This window comes from Cynoglossus semilaevis, chromosome 20, assembly GCF_000523025.1.
Source record: "Cynoglossus semilaevis isolate Cse_v1.0 chromosome 20, Cse_v1.0, whole genome shotgun sequence".
NCBI lineage: Eukaryota > Metazoa > Chordata > Actinopteri > Pleuronectiformes > Cynoglossidae > Cynoglossus > Cynoglossus semilaevis.
The window spans coordinates 2048972-2056843 of record NC_024326.1 but is presented as its reverse complement, the minus strand read 5'-3'; positions in this window follow the sequence as shown (position 1 = coordinate 2056843).

Below are 7872 nucleotides of genomic sequence, written 5' to 3'. Positions count from 1 at the left end.
ACACGATTTTAAAAAATCGAATTAATTCTATTTATTGTTTGTTTGTGGTCGAGGCCTCCTGTTTGTTTGTTTTTTATTTCATTTTGAGAAATAAGGGAGTGTAGAACACTGACACACACACACACACACACACACGCCTTATTTGTCCTGTGTGAACTAGAGGCCTTCAACCCTTACACACACACACACACACACACAGGCAAAAACAGAAAAAGCTCCATGTTGTTTTTTCCTTTTTTATTATTCATATATGTATATGCTACTAAGTTGTATTCACAAATGTAATTAATATGATTAATATGTTTATATTGACTCCACCTAATTCCACTAAAGTATTTTCCATAAATTAAAAATAATAAAAGTCCTCTCACAGACGTGTCGTTTGAGGACGTCATAAAGCCCCGTGATGAAGCTGTTTCCCCCAAAGTTCAAACATCGATCGACCCGTTCAATATATCGATTGTCGATCACTTCATTCTCACTCGCCGCCGTTTCCTAAACGGATGTGTTTGTGTGGGATCGTTTTCAGAGCTGGGCTTTGACCTGTGGCTCATGGAGCACTGACAGGAGAAAGTGATGGAAATAAATGTCGGACTTTCCTTTAGAAAAAAGAAAAAAAACTCTGACACTTCTTCCTAAATTAAATTGAGCCAATAACGATTGTGTTTTGATATTTAGCTCTTTTTTTACACCGTTTCACGTGTAAAAAAAATCGATTTTATTCTGAAAATAAATTATCGTATTTATTGGATTTTATCGAAAAAACAGGCCGGTAATTTTGGTTTGTTCAAATTTTGAGGAGGCTTTTTTTAGGGCCCGTGTGTGTGTGTGTGCTTGAGAGTGTGTGTATATGGTTTGTGGGCGTGTGTGTGTAATATTTTTTATTTACTTTTTTGCTGTTACACGAAAAACTATAAAAAGACACCATATATTAATATAATATATTTTATATTTATATTTAAGGAAATGCAAATAAATACAGATTTAATCAATTGACAAGATTAAAAAATATTTGAATTAAGTAGCACATAGTACATTCAGTACTGAATTGGTATTTATTAATAAAAATATTTAATATATAATATAATATTTTGCGGTTGATAAAAATGGTTTGTTGGTCATTTAATTTGAAAAAGAAAATCCCATTTATTTTTATTATCTTATTTTCTAATAACTATACTAAATATGACACAGTTCTCGCTATAAACCATATTTCCTTATATATTTCCAATATTCTATAATTAGGAGTTTTAAAATCCAAAGGAAAAACATGTTAACAATCTGTCAGTTAATCTTAATAAATCTACATTCTTAAAGAAAGAGTCTGGTCGTCAGAATCTGATTGTTGCTCTGAATATTTACCCTTCATTTATATAGATTCATCTAATTGTGATGGTGGAGGTAAATGGGTCTGAATCATATTGGCAAATTAAGGGAAAGAAATTGAAAATATAATCAATATAATATTGACCTCTTCAAAATGAAATAAAACACGTCGGCTTCATTACAGTAAAATCTAATAAGTCGGAGTGAAAAGAAACTGGATCTCACGCCGTACCAGGCACACGTTCAGTCCATTCCTAAATATTGACTCTAATGTCATGTTTTAAAATAACAAACAGATCCAAAACTGTCCACGTCAACACAGTGAGTTAGGTTTTTAGAGAATAAGGCCGTTGTTCAAGAAGATCACAAATTTACTTTAGCTGTTTACCTCCAGATCTATTAGGTGTTCCCTGCTTTTGGTCTCATGTATTCACAGACTAGGTAACATAACATAAAATAACATTTTAGTTTTAAAGGCACATCTAACAATGGCCTAAGACTTTTGCACAGTGACGTAGGCGCTGCTGGCAGAAAATGAAATTATGAACAAAAGAAAATTAAATATATATGTGTTTAAATCAAGTGTGAGTTAAATGTGTTGCTAAGAACATGTAAAAATAAAATCAACCCAACAGTGATTTTCTTATAACTCAATTTGTCCTTTTATAAAAGATTTAAGTAGAAAAACCAGCAACGGAGTTTGTGAAAAAGACAGACTTTGTTTTCGTCTTTTATTCCTGCGATGCCTTTGTTCAGCTTTTCACCACGTACTTTAGAATAGCTGACATTTTCACTAATCATATCTCTTTATCCAGTGAAAATGCTCAGCAGTAACTTCTCCAGCATCCATATCCTCCCAGGCTGCGGTTGCTTAGTAACAGAAGGAGAGATGAATTGAGACAGAATAGTCAATCAATTTCCCTCTAAGGTGTGTGTGTGTGTGTGTGTGTGTGTGTATGCACATTCCTTTTAGTTGCCTCATCCAACTGTTTTACTGACTTTTCCAGGAGCAGTCTTCTGATGGGAACTAAAACATTTTCTTCTTATGGTTGGTTTTATAGTTAAGCTTAACTACAAAGCTGGACGTTAGTCCTGGTGATTTGACACAGACGTGAGGTGTAAGGTTCTGGGCAGTCCTTAGGAACCATTTCTGCCATCAGTACTAATATCTAAGGACCAGTAGTTAATATATGAAGCAGAAAAGAAGACTTGTTGTCAACCGGAGGTTCACTCTAAAGTTTTTGCATTTTCAAACCACACCCAGTGATGGTCAGTTTATCAGCATTGTTTCTCAGAGCTGCAGGGAAATATTTCAGGCCTGTCTCCATCATCACTTATACCTTTGTTTGTGAAAGCTATAATGAGTGATGGGACGTTTTTGTGCCTCAGGACCAAGAGTAAAACTGCAGCTGAATGTGTGATCTTAGTGCAAGCTACTGGAATGCTACTTTGGGATGCTAAAAGTAACTCTGTGAGTATTGTTACTTGCACCAATAGTCATAAAGTGGAGGATCCCGAGTATAAAACACATCTTACTGTACACATATGTTGATATCAGTGTCCAGTCCCGTATATATTGAACTAATAGAACTGAAGTTCTCGGTGTCAGAGCTGAAAGTCTGTGTTTGTACTTCAGCCGGACGGTTAAAGGTTCAATTGCATTAGTTTACAGATTAAAGGTCTTAAGAGTCTCAGGTGTTTAAGAACAGACTCCTATAGGAAATCAAATTCATTTAAAATTTGCAACATTTGGCTAAAGCTGCCTATTGGCATTTTAAAAAACTGCTCATTTGTATACAGTTCCAGGAAACAATTGGTAATGAAAGTTTGTTCTTTTTCAAAGCTAAGCCCTTATTGAGTGGTAGCTCCAGTCGTGTCTTTAAAGATTTTAGGTCAGTGTTTAAGATTTAGATTAGGATAAGGGTTAGTGCAGCAACCAACCATTGGTTTCAAATCAGACCCTTCATATTTGTAAATTTAAGGTCATCATTAAGTCAATTGATTGTTGTCGTTCAGTTGAGACCATACAAATTACGAATAAATAAAAATAATGCAAAAAAAAATTCATGAAAAAAAAGCTGAAATTATACAACCTGTTAAGATTACAACGAAAACTGTAACTATTTACATCATGTTTTACAACAGCAATCAAACAAATGAATAGCCAATCAGTCATCAGTATAGCCATGGTTAAATGGATTAATATGTGTGGTATTTGGCACATTATTAAAAAGATGTCATTTTTTTAACTTAGATATATCATATCCCAACACTTTATATCCAGAGGTCAAAGGTCAACTGGCTCCTCCTGCAGGCATTATCTGTTTTTCATCACATCATTCACTGCATTTAAAGGTTATAAGAAGAAACCCTTATCTTCCCCGTACAGAGGTAAAGCAACAGATTATAAATCAACTCAGCCACTGGAAAACCAAGTGCTGCCAGTACCCAAAAGGGATGCATTGGACTTTATTTGCTCGGTTTGGATCGACAAGAAAGAAAAAGAAACCCACAATCCTGACCTGTAGGTGTCTTTGGACTGTTCCTGAACAAAATTGGGTTTTTTTCTCAGTGTTGGTGCTGTTGGATTCTTTTACGGAGATTTTGTGACCCACATCCAGACGATGCAATAGTCAATAGATGTTAACCCTGTTTGGCCCACAACTTGGACTGCATTTTAAATTTCATGGCTTTGTATGATTGAGTTTGACACTTCTGCGCTAGTAATAAGGACGTTCCAAATGTTAATATGTTCAGAAATGTGGTTAAGTTTCCCTCGCTTTTTAACGTTAACGCAACAAAAAATAGATTATGGGCTGAGTCGAGGACAGACGGTGTTTAATTGAAATATTAAAATTGGAAATTTGACTTTATTGTCCCTCAATTTAGATCTGGGCAGACAAATAGCACCTCCACCCAAAGGTGAGATTTCTGGCCTGTAAGGTTTAACAACATTTATATCTCTCGCTTCCTGTGCTTAAGAAAATTGTCTTTAAACCTAAAAAAGGGCATTAAAATGACAAATAGAAATGTACAGGCTCATTGTAAACCCACTTCTCTGTGTTTGCTTCCCTCCGGTCTCCTCCAGCAGGAGGCAGAGAAATATGCTTGTTTCATACACTCCATCGATTTCACCCTGGAACAAAGACAGACATAGAGAAATGGAGGGAGGGTGGCCGAGGAGAGAGGAACCAGAGAAATGAGAGAAAGATAAAGAGCACTCGGCACAGGGGTAAAATATTCCTGTGTTATCTAATGTACAGCCACGTAGATTCTGATTGGTAATTATTGACACACAGAAAAGGATAGGAGAGGATGGGAAGTGAACACGGGGATAAGGTTAAGTACTCTGCAAGTGTGTGTGTTTACCTCAGAGTGAAGGAAAACACTCATCAAGCCAGGTTTGAGCTGCAAATGGAGAAAAAGTGATGTTTACCCTGAGCCCGAGTGTGAGACGGAGCAACAGAGCCAGGGACACGAGCAGAGAGCAACAGGGATTGCTCTCTGCTCTCTGAAGGAGAGGAAGAGAGTTGGGCTGGTGTTAAGGTGATTAGTCTGGTGGGTTGGCGATAGAGAGAGTTGATCAATAACCTATCGATCTCCCATTGCAAGTGTCAGGGGGGTAGTGGGAAAGAGAGGGAGGCTGAGAGAAAGGATAGGGAGGGAGTCAGTACTGGCTTGACTTTTAAAAATCCTTTACTCTGCAGATGACAAATAACCCATTAGATAGCAGGAGAGCTGAAAAATCTGGACGCACACACACACACCTTTGCGTCTGCAACGAACGATGCAAATATTCCTCACTTCCAAACAAGCGTGGTGGCACAGACGATTTTTTAGGAAAGCGTGCAAAAGAGGGGGGAGGAAAAAAATCATTTCTATTCGCAGTGTGGAGGAACTATTGAGCTCAATGCAGTGAAGTTACTTAGCAGACCATTACTTCAAAGAATTCCTGTAGGCTGAAATATTCACTGAAGCAACACACACTCAATACTCAGCCCTCAGCCTTTTAAAATGTTCTGTAATAAGTCTGTTAGAAATAGGTGACGGATTTGAAAACAAACTGAAGCGAAAGAAGAGGTCGTCGTGTCAAAACGACAAGCGTGTCACGGCCTGTGTGTGCAGCATTTTCATCCACTCACAGGAGACTATCTTCAGAAAAGTAAACATGCCTAGTAAAATGCAGTAGAACACTAGAATGTTGAGTTGGCAAATATTTATACAGCGTTTTCATATAAATATAAATGTAATTTTTGTTAAACACTGAGGCAAAATAAGTTATGAATAACTTATTTTAATGTTAACTAAATACCATAGATTAACTAACATGTGTCTTAAGGCGTCTTTTTACGTCTCTGAAGCCGGAATGGGTTTCAGCCCACACCTCCGGGCGTGTTTAACTTTATGAGAGGTTTGTTAAAGTAGTGACTGGGTTAACTTCCCAGTGAGGATCCTGTTTAAGGAGATAGAAATTGATGTTCGCTTTCATGAATCAATATGTTTTGATTGTCTTTCTCATGATATAATTAATGCAATACATAATATAAAAAAATCATTTGGAGCCACAGTTAATTTGCTTAAGGTCCAGGACAAGCAAGTAACGCTCTCAGCAGATCCAAATATATGTTAGTTTTATATATCTTTAGTCTTCATTTTTTTATTTTCACTCAGTACCAAAATCACATTTATTCTTGTTTTTTTTTTTCTATTTAATTTTATTTTTCTCGGTTCATCTAGGCCCAGACATTTTGTTATATTTATCAATTCAGTTTGTTGGACTGTTGATATAAAATATATACTTTGTGTATTTTGGATCATTTTATTACATCACTATGAGGCAATAATATAATACCGTATTTTGACAAATCTCCAAATCAAATGAACTCAACATGACTACCTTAAAAATACTTTTTAAAGAGACCTTAAAAGAAAAATGCATGATCATGGGCGATAGAAAATGTTCGTTCAACTAAAATGAGGAAAGTAGATTCTGCTGCCGGTGCCTGTAGTGTTAGAGGACCACACCAAATACACACACATGGACACCTAACACGTTTGTGTGTGTGTGTACACAGTTCTCCCAAGGGTCATTTATACTTAACACATGATTGAATTGTTCTTTCTATTGAGTTGCACAGGTGCAACATGAGTGAAACTAATTGGTTACCAAGGAGTTGCATATTGATGGTGTGCTCTGTGATGCAGTCGGTACGAAATTAAATCAGGAAAAAAGTTTGATTTAAATAATATGTGAGAGAAACCTGCGAGACGAGAAGGCAGGTTGAGGAACAACAAACGAAAGAGTATTTGGAATAAAATGTTGGTTAAGTTCTCACTGTATGGAAGACGAACCCTGTTAATAAATAAAAATAAGGCTCAGAATAAAGAAGGTCAATGATTCTGAAGACTGGTAGCTGGGTTATTATATTGCTGTGTTTATAAAATTGAAGTTAAATGTTTAATATTGCATGTAAATATTTTTTAATTTATTCTATTTTATTATAATCATAGCATAATATGTGTATCTGTGATTGACAAATAAGAGACTTTTTTATATAATAAAATAGAGACGTACATACATTATTTAAGTGAGATTAATTAGTTTGAGTGTGTCACATAGTGGAAATCTGTTTTTCATATTAAAAACTATGGAACTACATGTAACTTTAAACCTGCAACTGCAGTTAGTCTGCATTCATAGTTTAATGTTGTTGCTCCATTGTTCAGTTGCAGCTAAGCCCCCTCATATTAGTATTGAAAATTAGATTTTCTTTAAAAACGGCTCGAATTTGACATTTGCCTGTTCTGGTTTTTTTCATTTAGGACTAAATATTTGACGGTGAGTCACCTGTACAAAAGGTCAATCTTTTACACGTTTGCTGCTGTAGAAAGGGGTCAGATTTGAGGGGTGAGAGGTGAAGGGTCATTCAGTCAGATGTCAGGGCTGTAGATGAGAAGATGGTTATTGAACAGGTCGTCATTTTTATTGTCGGCTTTCATATATCGGAAGTCTTTTACTAGCGGGTATGAGGTTACAGCTTCCGGATTGGAGTCAGGTGTGTGATGTGTCTGTGTTGAAATAACAACACAGCACTTCTGCTGTCATGAATCACAGCCCTTCACCTACTCCTGAGCAGTGGTGTAATAGCAGGAGGTGATGGATTCTCCTGCAGGAGCTCTTCAAACTACCATTATTATGATGATGAAACCTGCTGACTTCAGCTCTTATCCCGAACAAATGAACAAAGCGTTCAGAGATTTTTGAGTTAACTCACTATGAGAACCATTAATGGACAAGACACAGTCGCTCTGTTCAGTTTTTCAACCCTCCCATCCTTCATTCTGCTCCAATTTCCTCATTTTTTTCTCATTTCTCCTCCTTCCACCAACACATGTCTCCTTCCCGTGTCCTTGTCTCCATTGTGTGCCACTTCTCCACCCCCAGAGCTCCCTCCATACCTGCACAGAGAGCCCTACCCCCACACAGCATCTCTGCTGCCATGCAGTCTTTCAAATTAATGTAGAAATATTGACAAGTAATGAAGC